This window comes from Littorina saxatilis, linkage group LG11 (assembly GCF_037325665.1).
Source record: "Littorina saxatilis isolate snail1 linkage group LG11, US_GU_Lsax_2.0, whole genome shotgun sequence".
In the NCBI taxonomy this organism is placed as follows: Eukaryota; Metazoa; Mollusca; class Gastropoda; order Littorinimorpha; family Littorinidae; genus Littorina; species Littorina saxatilis.
The window spans coordinates 37,489,185-37,503,235 of record NC_090255.1 but is presented as its reverse complement, the minus strand read 5'-3'; the positions used below and the strand labels follow the sequence as shown (position 1 = coordinate 37,503,235).

The window sequence follows — 14,051 nt, the reverse complement described above, 5'->3', positions numbered from 1 at the left end:
CCGACAAACAGAACACTTCAGATCCGATGATTGGCAAGCCAAGACAGTTACAAACTAAACATTTTCTTCAAAACATGGTTGAAGTAGAAGCAAAGTGTTCATTTGTTCTTCATTATCATTTGTCTGATGTGCATCTTGTTTGTCGACTTCAAAGATCAATAAAGTTTCTAGTAAATGTTTCGTTTTTTCAATGATAGAAACTGTCCATGAACTAATTGGTATTGATTTTTATGTACACAATATACAGACATTGAAACAGACAGCAAGGCGATCGGGTTTGCATCCGGGACAGCCTTCGGCATACGTGTAAGTGCATACAGATATTATAATAATAATAATAATAAATGAGCATTTATATAGTGCAACATCATGACTTTACAATTATGCTCTTTGCGCTTGACACATTTAAAATTCAAACACAGTTATACAAGCATTTACATCTACATTCATAGTCAGCAACGCTTGATTAAAAGTATACACCATCAAACATACATTACAACAGATTCTTCCACTAATTAAGTAATAAAAACATAAATAAACAAGAAATTCCTACGAGGTAGGAAAAACACCCCCGTCAAAGGGAAATAACCTTCTCAGTTGGTGGCAGTGACTGAGTGAGAATGGTTATTTCCCTTTGACCATTAAGATGTCCCTCTATAAGTCCTTGTATAATTTTAATCCACCAATAACTCCCTAACCGTGTGTTTGACTGGTCCCAATTTTTGTAAGGACCGTCTCAGGAATGTATAGAACCTGTTCACCAAGTTTGGTGACGATCGGTCCGTTCATTCTTGAGATCTATATGCGAACACAAACAAACAAACAAACAAACAAACACATCGAGCGAAACCTATACACACCCCTATACCGGGGGTGTAAATAGGTAGTAAAAACAAGGAAATACCAGCTGAATACCCTTAAGTGAGTGTTACCTGACTATAGCTAACCTGCAGTCATCAAAACAGCCATGCAGCCAGGCGATCGAGAGTACACCCCGAAACATACATTGGCACGCGTACAGTCATGTATACATGCAGTCATCGAGGGGTGTAACTGTAAGGGGCTCCGCTCACCTATGTAACTTCAGCAGGACCGACGACGCACTGCAGATGATCCCAGCCCTCTACACGTTGCGTGAAAAGAAAAAAAGCCAAGAACTCGTCATAATCCCTATCGCGGCATAAATAATAGGCAGTGCGTCGTCTGTGCCGCTGAAACTGCGCAGGTATATTCTGCTTATAAGGGGCAAATTATACCTGCGCAGAGTCAGCGGCGCTGCATGCTGCGATAGGGATTATGACGAGTACTTGGCTGTTTTTCTTTTCACGCAACGTGAAGCGGGCTGGGAAAAAAAGAATTACCTCAATAATCTGCAGTGTGTCGTCTGTGCCGCTGACTCTGCGCAGGTATAATTTGCCCCTAAGCGGACTGGCAATCAATCTATCACCCGGAACTTACAAAATTTGGCATGCGTGTTAGTACATTATACAGACATCGAGTTTGTAAGCTGACTAGTGTTGAAACGCACATCGAATCAGACAGCCAAGCGATCAAACCTACATCCAGAACAGACTTTGGCACACATAGATACAGATATCGTAAGTGTTTGTGGCTAGTGTAGTTAGCATGTAGACATCGAATCAGACAGCCAAGCGATCAAACCTTCATTCAGAACAGACTTTGGCACACATAGATACAGATATCGTAAGTGTTTGTGGCTAGTGTAGTTAGCATGTAGACATCGAATCAGACAGCCAAGCGATCAAACCTTCATTCAGAACAGACTTTGGCACACATTCATACAGACATCGAGGGTGTTTCTGAGTAGTGGAGAAACCCTGCACCCATCGAAACAGACATCCAGGCGATCAAACCAGTCCACATTCAGAACAGATTTTGGCACGCATACATACAGACATCGAAAGTGTTTCTGATCAGCGTAGTTAGATCTAGCATGCGAACATCGAAACAGGTCTAACTTACACCCAGAACAGACTTTGGCACACATTCATACAGACATCGAGGGTGTTTCTGAGTAGTGGAGAAACCCTGCACCCATCGAAACAGACATCCAGGCGATCAAACCTTCATTCAGAACTGACATAGGCACGCATAAATACAGACATCGAGAGTGTTTCTAGCTAGTGTAGTTAGCATGCAGACATCGAAACAGACAGCAAGGCGTTTGAGCTTTCATTGATAAAAGACGTCGGCGTGCGTGAGGGTACACACACATAGGGCCTATAGGCCTAGGACAGCGTTATAGCTGGCTAGCTAGCCCACCCAATGTTCCAGTGACCGAAATGTGGCCTGAGCTAAGGGGGACATGACGGAATTGGATGCTCTCAGGTCGATAGCCCCGACGTGCCTCTGTCACAAGCGATATTGATTTAGCGCGGTTCTTTCCCTTGCCCCCAGCTTACCTCCCCTTGGCCGTCTCGGTTTTTTTTGGACGATGTCCTCCTAGCAAAGGCTGACCGAGATGTTGACGATGTACGAAAAACTAAACGAAGCCAGGAGAAAAAAATCACATCAAAAACATAATTGGAGAAAACAAACGCACACGCACGCAAGCACGCACGCACGCACACACTGACGCCCACACACACGCACACACACACACACACATGACACACACATACACACACACACACACACACACACACATACACACACACACACAATTCGAAGGAAGGACAACGCATGAGTAATGGTGGATGACGGGATGGCTTCTTCATAAAACCGTTTCCTGTTTGCCGTCTTGGCTCCATTGACGATTTCCGCAAAATGTGCGCTGACCTTTCCGTTGACGATACACGCGAAGTTTTCTATACTCTTAAAACCAGAAGAAAAAACAACCCAGCTAAAAACACTAATTCTGAAGAAAATGAAAACACACAAACTTTCACGATTGATGGTTAATATCTTGATAAAAACAACGAGGCTATAAGCTGAAAAAGTTAGGTTAAAGGCACATTCCTTCTCGTTCAAACAGTACGGCGCGCCGTCTCACATCCGACCAGGCTGTTACATGTGATATAAGAACAACTGTTAGAATAGAAATATATAACGCCTTCATTGGGCCTAAAAAAAAAAAAAAATAGGTGTGGTTACGGTAACCCGACCTACCCTATTTTTAGGGGCCGATCCTATAACTTTTTATTACATTTGTCAAAAAAAACAAAAACGAGTGCAGAAAACGCAATGAAAGCGAAAGCGCCCGAGTCGCACACTTATTTCCCTGTCAAGTAGGTTTAATATGTACACATTATAAAAAAAAAAAAAAAAAAAAAAAAGTGATTGCCTACCTTCCTACCCTATTTTTTTTGGCAATGTTACCGTAACCACACCTATATTTTTTTTGGCCTCAGTAGCAATATTCAACAATGTAATGCTGATTGGAACTAGTACAAGTACAAGGATCATTATTGATTGATCCTGTTTTGTTTGTTGTTGGTTTTTTTTGGGGTCTCCTATTACACGTGTCCAGTTTAAACGCCTTCTATGTCCACAAGCCCGTTTTGTTTTAATTGAACCTGTACTCAATAACAATTACTGAGACCACCACCATCTCTCTCTCTCTCTCTCTCTCTCTCTCTCTCTCTCTCTCTCTCTCTCTCTCTCTCTCTCCCTCTTTCTCTCTCTCTCTCTGTCTCTCTCTCTGTCTCTCTCTCTCTCTCTGTCTCTCTCTCTCTCTGTCTCTCTGTCTCTCTGTCTCTCTCTGTCTCTCTCTCACTCTCTCTCTGTCTGTCTCTCTCTCTCTCTCTCTCTCTCTCTCTCTCTCTCTCTCTCTCTCTCTCTCTTACACCCCTTACCTGTAGATGTAAATGCTTGTATAACTGTTTTAATTTAATTTTAAATGTGTCAAGCGCAAAGAGCATAATTGTAAAGTTATGATGTTGCGCTATATAAATGCTCATTTATTATTATTATTATTATTATTATATTATCATTACCTGTTCGCAAATCTTCACCCATGTAAATGTATGTTAAATGTACGTTTATTGTATATACGTGCCAATGTATACTTGTAAACTTGTCTTTATGTATATAAAAAAAAACTTTAAAAAACATCTTTCCACTTGGCCCTATACAACAAATGAACAGCCAGGGTACCTGCTATCTGTCTACAGCTGGATTTTTTTTATATTCATTATTTTTGTAAAAAACCTGTTGGAGTGAATTTATAGACAACTTGACAAACGGTCCGAATAATACAACTTTGAAATGAATGTAAAGCAAATACAGTCTTTTTTTTCAAACATTCAAACACCATGGTGATTCTTCGTTCTTCGCTTGCAAGGAGTTTCTCTCTGTATAGTAGCGAATTTGGGGCCCGGGTAGCTCAGGTGGTAGAGCACTGGACTTGTGATCGAGAGGTCGCTGGTTCGAATCCGGGCCGGGACGGACACGGGTCAACTTTATGTGCAGACCCAGAGACGGTATCCATCTCCCTCCCCCGTGTCACCACAATGGCACGTTAAAGATCTTGGTCATTCTACCATAAGTGCAGATGGCTGATACCACCGACTGGGTGGCCGAGTGGTAACGCACTTGCGCTCGGAAGCGAGAGGTTGCGAGTTCGACCCTGGGTCAGGGCGTTAGCAATTTTCTCCCCCTTTCCTAACCTTGGTGGTGGGTTCAAGTGCTAGTCTTTCGGATGAGACGATAAACCGAGGTCCCTTCGTGTACACTACATTGGGGTATGCACGTTAAAGATCCCACGATTGACAAAAGGGTCTTTCCTGGCAAAATTGTATAGGCGTAGATAAAAATGTCCACCAAAATACCCGTGTGACTTGGAATAATAGGCCGTGAAAGGTGGATGCAGCGCCAAAAGGCTGATGATCTACTGGCCGATGTGAATGCGTGATATATTGTGTAAAAAAATGAATGCCATCTCACACGGCATACGCGCTTTGAACTTCGGATAAAAGTCGCATTGCTAAGTGTAGAAAGTCAATTGCGTGTTTTGGTTTATTCAAGTATCGTCTAAACAGAAAATCGCTTGAAGTTATATACAAATCCTTTATATTACCATTGTTTGATTACGCGGACGTTATTTGGGATAACTGTACGAAGTGTTTGGCAGACGAGTTGGAGACCTTGCATCTCGATGCAATCCGAATTATTGTAGGTGCAGTTCGTGGTACAAGCCACCAAAAATTGCATAATGAATCGGGTTTTGTGCCCCTGAAAGAAAGGCGACGTCGTCATAAACTCTTGCTGTATTATAAAATTGTAAATCGTTTAACCCCAGCATATTTATATTCCAAACTGCCGGTCTTGGTTTCCGATGTAAATCCTTACCACAGACGACGCCCTCTTGAACGTAAGGTTCCATTATGCAGAAGTGAGTTATGTAAATCTTCAGTTCTTCCTTCAACGACAGCTTTGTGGAATAATCTTCCAGAAAATATACGACAAACGCAGTCAGTTGGTGAATTTAAAAGATTTTTGACCAATGGAGATGTTGTTGTTCCACAGTATTATTATTTAGGCAACCGTAAGGCACAGGTATTTCACAGCAGGTTGAGATTAAATATGAGCGATTTGCAACACGACCGTGTTAACCGACACCTCTCTGATAATTTAGAATGCTCGTGTGGAGTACGCCCGGAAGACGCTGAACACTTTTTGTCACATTGTCCAAAATTTAAAGAACATAGAACCATTTTATTCAATAGTCTGCCAACGCACGCTCTGGATTGCAAAACTATATCTTTGAACACGAAAATATTTTCTGCTGTACAAGATTACGTTATTTCAACTGATCGCTTCGGCTGATATTATATTAACAGTGACAGCAATAGATGTAGCAAAGCACTCTCTCTCTCTCTCTCTCTCTCTCTCTCTCTCTCTCTCTCTCTCTCTCTCTCTCTCTCTCTCTCTCTCTCTCTCTCTCTCTCTCTCTCTCTCTCTCTCCCTCTCTTTATTTGTATAAAATATTATGAACTATTTTGAAAGAAAAGGGTTAAAGTTATCACTTGTTCGCCATGTCTTGTTATCAGAATGTGTATTGATTATCAGTTTTAGAACGTGTCCATTAGCAGTCTGCTTGTTAACGTTCTTAATGTTGTTACTGTATATAACATGTATACAAGAAATTAATAAAAACACGCTTAAACCAACTTCGGATAAGGCGCTATATAAATACCCGTTATTATTATTATTATTATAATGGCTTCGTGTAGTCTTCTTCTCATTTTATACGTCCTGTACATTTTGCAACTCTGAATAGCGAACGGTTTTATTTAAAGACATTTGCTCAAAACCACAACGAAATCATTTTCCAGGTTGAAATTTGCTACCATTTTTAATAAGGTTTAATGGATTTTCTTACAACACAAAATATTCAGTGCTGATATTCCTGTGTTGAAAGGCATCTTTGAGGTTGAAGGGCACACAATCCATGTGTCTTTGGAAGTCTCCTTGACTCAATAAACTTTCTTTTCGTAGTCTGAACAAGAAACAGAAAGAAAATGGTAGGGACAAACGACTCTTGGTATATAACACGTCTACGTCGGTGTCATTGTAAATTGACTAAATACGTCTGAACACGTCAGACGGTTTCTACACGACTTACTTCCCTTTCCACCAAACCCTATCTTCACGTTTTCCTCCTTGGGACTCTCTATACCCTTCATCGTTCTTTTTTTCTTTATTTTTTTCTCCGTATGGACAATGACTGTCGAGATCTGCGTAAAATGTCATATTTTGGTCAAAATGATTATGCATCGATCGATTTTAGTTACAATTCTTGTTATTATTGTTTTCAATTGAACGCGCCCACACATGCACTCTTTTGTAGTCTCGCCTAGCCGCCTAAATATGAGTTTTTGTCGGATTGGGGGGTGGGGGGAATCTAGTTTGCAAATTGACATGGGTTTTAGACGGGCGCAGTGGCGTGGTGGTAAGACGTCGGCCTCCTAATCTGGAGGTCGTGAGTTCGAATCCCGGTCGCTGCCGCCCGGTGGGTTAAGAGTGGAGATTTTTCCGATCTTCCAGGTCATCTTATGTGCAGACCTGCTAGTGACTTAACCCCCTTAGTGTGTACACGCAAGCACAAGACCAAGTGCGCACGAAAAAGATCCTGTAACCCATGTCAGAGTTTGGTGGGTTATGGAAACACGAAAATACCCAGCATGCCTCCCCCGAAATCGGCGTATGCTGCCTGAATGGCGGGGTAAAAACGGCCATACACGTAAAAATCCACTCGGGCTAAAAACATGAGTGAACGTTGGAGTTGAAATTGGCAATCTAGTGGCTGCTCCGCCTGGCGTCTGGCATTATGGGGTTAGTGCTAGGACTGGTTGGTCCGGTGTCAGAATAATGTGACTGGGTGAGACATGAAGCCTGTGCTGCGACTTCTGTCTTGTGTGGCGCACGTTATGTCAAAGCAGCACCGCCCTGATATGGCCCTTCGTGGTCGGCTGGGCGTTAAGCAAACAAACAAATTGACGGAAAGGACGGTGTCGTTAAATGTACTTCTCGCAACGCAGTGATTGTATGCCTCGCCGGCCGTTTTGACAAACATCCAGAATAGACCACCCATTAAAATGATCAATTATTTCATTTTCATTGACAAACAGTCCCATCGACGTGTGTTTGGCCAACTGACTTCGTTGTACGACCATTGAGATTACTGTCGGACAATCATTCATTCTGAGAAATTAGGTCTAAAATCAGATTTGAATGGATGCGCGGTCTCCCTTTATCGGATCTTGGTGTTGAGACCTGTCGTCTGCCTGTCTGCAGCTTTGTCATTCAGGGGTACGTTATTGAGAGAGAGAGAGAGAGAGAGAGAGAGAGAGAGAGAGAGAGAGAGAGAGAGAGAGAGAGAGAGCGAGAGAGCGAGAGAGCGAGAGAGCGAGAGAGCGAGAGAGCGAGAGAGCGAGAGCGCGAGAGCGCGAGAGAGCGAGAGCGAGAGAAGAAAAGAAAGAAACAAGTCGCATAAGGCGAAATTACTACATTTAGTCAAGCTGTGGAACTCACAGAATGAAACTGAACGTAGTCCGCCGCGAGTGCAAAAGGCAGTAAAAGTGACGAGCCTGTTTGGCGCGGTAGCGGTTGCGCTGTGCTTCATAGCACGCTTTGCTTTTCTGTACCTCTCTTCGTTTTAACTTTCTGAGCGTGTTTATAATCCAAACATATCATATCTATATGTTTTTTGAATCAGGAACCGACAAGAAATAAGATGAAATAGTTTTTAAAACGATTTCGGAAATTTAATTTTAATCATAATTTTTATATTTTTAATTTTCAGAGCTTGTTTTTAATCCGAATATAACATATTTATAGGTTTTTGGAATCAGAACATGATGAAGAATAAAACAAAAGTAATTTTGGATCGTTTTATAAAAAAATATTTTTAATTACAATTTTCAGATTTTTAATCTTCTTCTTCTTCTTCTGCGTTCGATGCCAGATTTTTAATGACCAAAGTCATTAATTAATTTTTAAGCCTCCAAGCTGAAATGCAATACCGAAGTCCGGCTTTTGTCGAAGATTGCTTTGCCAAAATGTCAATTAATTTGATTGAAAAATGAGGGTGTGACAGTGCCGCCTAAACTTTTACAAAAAGCCGGATATGACGTCATCAAAGACATTTATCGAAACAAATCAACAACAAAATCCGGGGATATCATTCCCAGGAACTCTCATGTGAAATTTCATAAAGATCGGTCGAGTAGTTTAGTCTGAATCGCTCTACACACACACACACACAGACAGACAGACAGACAGACACACACACACACACACACACACACACACACACACACACACACACACACACACACACACACACACACACACACACACACACACACACACACACACACACACACACATACACCACGACCCTCGTCTCGATTCCCCCTCTATGTTAAAACGTTTAGTCAAAACTTGACTAAATGTAAAAAAGTGAGCGAGACGTCACTTCGGAAAGTAAATCTTTAACATATTTACACACCGAAAAAACCTAATTTGCTATGCAAATAGAAACAGAAGAAACCATGCACGCACGCACGCACGCACACACACGCACACATATATACAGCCCCCCCCCCCCCACACACACACACACACAAACGGGGGCGCACATTAAAAGTGCAACAGAAAAAAAAGCAGAGCCATCCATGGCTAGAATCGATTTATATTACCCAAAGGATGATGCTAAGTAAACATTTCTTTCCGGCGAGTTGGAAGGAAAAGTGATTTAGAGACCGTAAGAGCTTTTGAAGTGTGGATTATAGATTCTTGTCACTCCATTCATACTGCACATTTTGAGCTATTCACATTTATTTTAGGTTGAAAGCCTCGAAGCGTCTATCTAGCTGTATTTTTTGTATCACTTTTTGTCGTCTGATTCATCTTAGCTCTCTTGGGACACAAAGACTGGTTTTTGCCTTTTGGAAAAAAAAATGATTGCTTTCAATTTGATTCTGTTCATATTAAATATATTCCCTTTTTTTCTCCTCAAACATCCGTAAAGCTGAAACTGTGTGTGGTTGTGTGTGTGTGTGGTTGTGTGTGTGTGTGTGTGTGTGTGTGTGTGTGTGTGTGTGGTTGTGGTGTGTGTGTGTGTGTGCGTGTGTGTGCTTAACGTTTGTGTGTCTGTCTGCATGTATGTATGTCTGTCTGTTTGTCTGTCTGTCTGTCTGTCTGTCTGTCTGTCTGTCTAACTGTATCAGTGCCAGTCTATCCTTATGTTGCTTGTCTGTCAGTCAGTTAGTTAGTTTGTCTTTCGTGTCTGTCTGTCCATTTACCAACGTGAACCTACAGGACCATTCTGCACTCCGTTATCAAATTGCTGACATGACCCAATACCCTCAACAGCTCGTCAGGCGTATATTAGCAGATATCCCCCGTTGCCATGGTGAAGCAATATGACCATTATAGCCACGGCCTTCAACCACTCCTTACCCCAGGCTTTCAGCACAGGCGATCAAGCCTTCAAGTGCACAATCCTCAAGCATTGTGTTATGGGCACCTAATTATTTTATCAGTAAGGGCGATTTAAGCGGGTGTGAGATATCGACCAGCGGGTGATTGGACCACAGAATCCATGCCTGCAGTTGGCAGGTTATTATGACCATCGTTTTTGTACGGCGATTCGAAGTTTCTGCGTCTGCAGCACCTGTGTGCAGAAATGTGCAGCGGTAGGTGTAATAATTAGGAAGATAAAACATGCAAAAGTGATCGTTTCCAAACTGCTTAGTTTTGAGATTGTTGAAAACTAAGCTTATTCTTCTTTGATGGCTGAAAATCTGTTCAGGCACCAACATGCACACGCACACGATCGCATAAAACTCACACACACACGCACACACACACACATACACACACACGGACACATACACACACGCACACACACACACACACACACACACACACACACACACACACACACACACACACACTTACTTTCACCCTTATAGATTGAAGATCAATCCATCAATCTCTCTCATATGCACTTTTTTTCGACACTCGCTGACATGTTGTTGTTTGATCCTCGTAACGTATCTACAAGGTCTTCATCCGAGCAACAAAGTTCCTCCACTGCTTTGTCAGCAATAACCCCCACCCCCCCCCCCCCCACCTCTCCTTCATCCCATAGCATTCTCTCCCACCCTTAATAACCCTTCCCTAACCTACCCCAGTTTATCGAGTGGCTGGTCAGGAATCGGTCAACGCAATATTGGAACCGTCAGGCCCGTCCCCGCTTTTAGACGGCAATTTCCCCTCTTTGGCTGCCAAGGTAATAATTGAAACGCTTTGGATAAGCTTCCTGGCTTTGCCTGTGTGGCTCAGAGTGATGGCTGCATTCAGGACTTTAGCCGCGACAGCTAGAGGCACAGCAACAAGGTCCTTGGGAGATGCTGATCTGAAAATCGACGTATGGAGAGAGTTTGATTGTAACGAGAGATGACGTTGTTGTTCAAAAACGAGAGATGAAGTTGTAGTTAATCGGCATTGAGGTCATGTCCGTTATGGCTGAAGAGATGTCCATTCCGACTAAAAATCGTCGGAACAGAGTGAGCTTGAGTTATACAGGGATGGCGTTACAAATAACTAGCAGTCGGGTTTTCACCGGTGACAACGTCACAATACGAGAAATAAAATCAACAACCAGTCAAACAAACTGGCATATATTTTGTTTGACTGATTTCAACCTTTTGAGCATGACCACGTTTCTGTATAAAAGTAGGCGGGCGCAGTGGCGTGGTGGTAAGACGTCGGCCTCCTAATCGGGAGGTCGTGAGTTCGAATCCCGGTCGCTGCCGCCTGGTGGGTTAAGAGTGGAGATTTTTCCGATCTCCCAGGTCAACTTATGTGCAGAACTGCAAGTGACCCCCTTCGTGCGTACACGCAAGCACAAGACCAAGTGCGCACGGAAAAGATCCTGAAATCCATGTCGGAGTTCGGTGGGTTATGGAAACACGAAAATACCCAGCATGCCTACTCAACGAAAGCGGAGTGAGCTGACTATGCTCTCAGAGTATAGTGTGGGGAACCCAAATGGGCAAACGAGCTCACACGTAACCAGACAATTCTGGAACGCTGAAGAAGAGAAGAAGTATAAAAGTAAAAATCCACTAATGACCTCTCGTAACGGAGCTGGAAGCTGTCTGTTGAAGATGTTATAATGCTAATCAGTACGATCTGTACTACATCCGTGTAGGAGTTGAACTCTTTTAATTACAACAAAATCCCTTCAAATTGTTACTTTGATCTGACAATGCACAAAATAAAAAAACCAAAGCCAGTACTGTCCAGCCACACACTCCAGATTTAGAGACTTGTTCTTTCTTCTTTCTTAAATCCTCCGTTCTAAGGCATTCTTTTATTCTTTTTCTTCTCACGCGAAGTAAAAGGCATTGGTGCTCCAAACCAAAGAGACAAATTAATACTGTTGCGCAGCGACGAATTCGCGAAAGGTATACCCTGATACCGCCTTTTCGTTGTTGCTCGGAGTGAAAAAATATCCAATGTCTCCCGGCCCGGTGTAACACGAGAAAATTACTCCCACAAGAATTTTACTCCGGAGTAAAAATTTTGTTCGAAAATGTTACTCCCTTTACGAAAAAAGCACTCTCCCATTACACGAGAAAATTACTCCCCACGACAGGTGAGTTCCGAGTAGACATTTCGTACACAAATGTTACTCCCCCGACGAATAAAAAACGAATAAATTACTACACCCTGACACGAGCAGTTTAACTTCCAATGCCAGGTGTACGAAATTTATACTCCCTTGTCCCCTGTTAGTCTTGGTGGTGGAAGGGGTGGAGGGAGGGTAGCGCGACATTCGTTTGCGCGAGATCACATATTGGCATTATCCCTTCGCCCGCATCCCATTTTTGCGTACAAGATTTTTACTGGAAGTAAAAAAAATGGGGAGTAAAAATGTTGTGGAGGGAGTAATTTGTTCGTGCCTTGAGGAGTTCTTTTCTCGTACGAAACATTTACTCGGAATACGAAATTTTTATTCCGGAGTAAATTTTTCGTGGAGTACAAATTTCGTGTTACACCGGTGTAATGCGTTAAGATTTCTGATGGCATTCAGCTTTCTGATTCGATATATACTCGAGATTGGGTTTTTTGTTGGTCCACACAATCCACACAATTCACTCTCTACAATATTCTATGGACAAAGTGATTAACACAGAATCCCAGAGGAACAGGTTTCAATGCCGACACAATGCTTTAAACTATTAATCTGGACGGCGTCTTAAGTCCCTATAACTCCTCTGGGTACACTTGCTCTCTCCGCAGTATAAAAATAGATCTTGACACTTGAAAATGATACACTTCCAGATAAGGACATGTTACCGCCAAACTGCTCGATATCCGGAAGTGTGTACGCTTGGAGTATAAGGATATTGACGCGTGGAAGTGGACCCTTGTTTGTGGTTTGGGCACAATCATATATTTTGATGCCTTGGAGAATTTGCTTGATTTCTTTGGACGGCGACGAGAGCAGTCAACTAATTGTTTTCTGTATTTGTCTTTTTGTGTGCATTCTTCACATGCATTGGCCTATTAATAATATCAGGTGAGAATAACTTACAAGCACCCACATGTCTATACAGTGGACAGGTAGACGAATTATGAGACAAATGAAGCGAAATGAAGGTTTTTGGATTTCCATGTAATGTTTGGAAGGTCGAGGATATGCAGCAGCATGAGTGTTGGACATTGGTGTTGAGACAGATTGACACACACACATCCAGACATTACCACAACACGGTGGCCCAGTGGTAAGGCGTCCGCCCAGTGAGCGGGAGGTCGTGGGTTCAAACCCCGGCCGATACCTAAGACTTTAAAATTGGCAATCTAGTGGCTGCTCCGCCTGGCGTCTGGCATTATGGGGTTAGTGCGAGGACTGGTTGGCCCGGTGTCAGAATAGTGTGACTGGGTGAGACATGAAGCCTGTGCTGCGACTTCTGTCTTGTGTGTGGCGCACGTTATATGTCAAAGCAGCACCGCCCTGATATGGCCCTTCGTGGTCGGCTGGGCGTAAAGCAAACAAAAACCAAAAAACATACAAACATTGACAAATTGAAACAAACATAGTCAACGAAACCTCATTTTTGTCCAAGAAGGTTATCGTATTTTAACTGGACGTTTTTTCTTGTGAAAAGCCCTGGAGCGATATATAATGAAAACCTGTCCATTTTCTCTTCCTTCCTCCTTCCCTGCATCCCAGTCCCGCGTCTAACCAAGTTTCACCCACTTTTCCGTCTGCACAAACTACGCCCCGAGGGTAAGAATGTTCTCATGGGGTGTATTCGATCACTGCCTACGCCCAAACTCCATCTCGCTAGTACCTGTAGACCTAGTCTGGATGAAATTGCACAGATATTCGGGTGATTTCTTCGACTTTCCAAACGCAAAAGACACAATATTTTGTGTGTGGATGCATGTTTGCATTACATAAAAAATAACTGACCTCACACATGCATTCAGGGATTCACAAAGGGACATGGATGAATGCACACTCACAGAGTTAAAGAAAGAGCGAACCAAACACACAAGAGAAAACA

At 42.6% G+C, this 14,051-nt stretch overlaps 1 long non-coding RNA gene across 1 annotated transcript in view; it reads left to right on the top strand.

The window, feature by feature from the left end:
* Positions 1-723: 723 nt before the first annotated feature.
* Positions 724-14,051, top strand: part of LOC138980413 (uncharacterized) — a 399,865-nt gene continuing 386,537 nt past the window's right edge. The window contains exon 1 of the long non-coding RNA XR_011460319.1: positions 724-883. This is a non-coding gene — a long non-coding RNA (uncharacterized lncRNA). The remainder of the gene's footprint in view (positions 884-14,051) is intronic.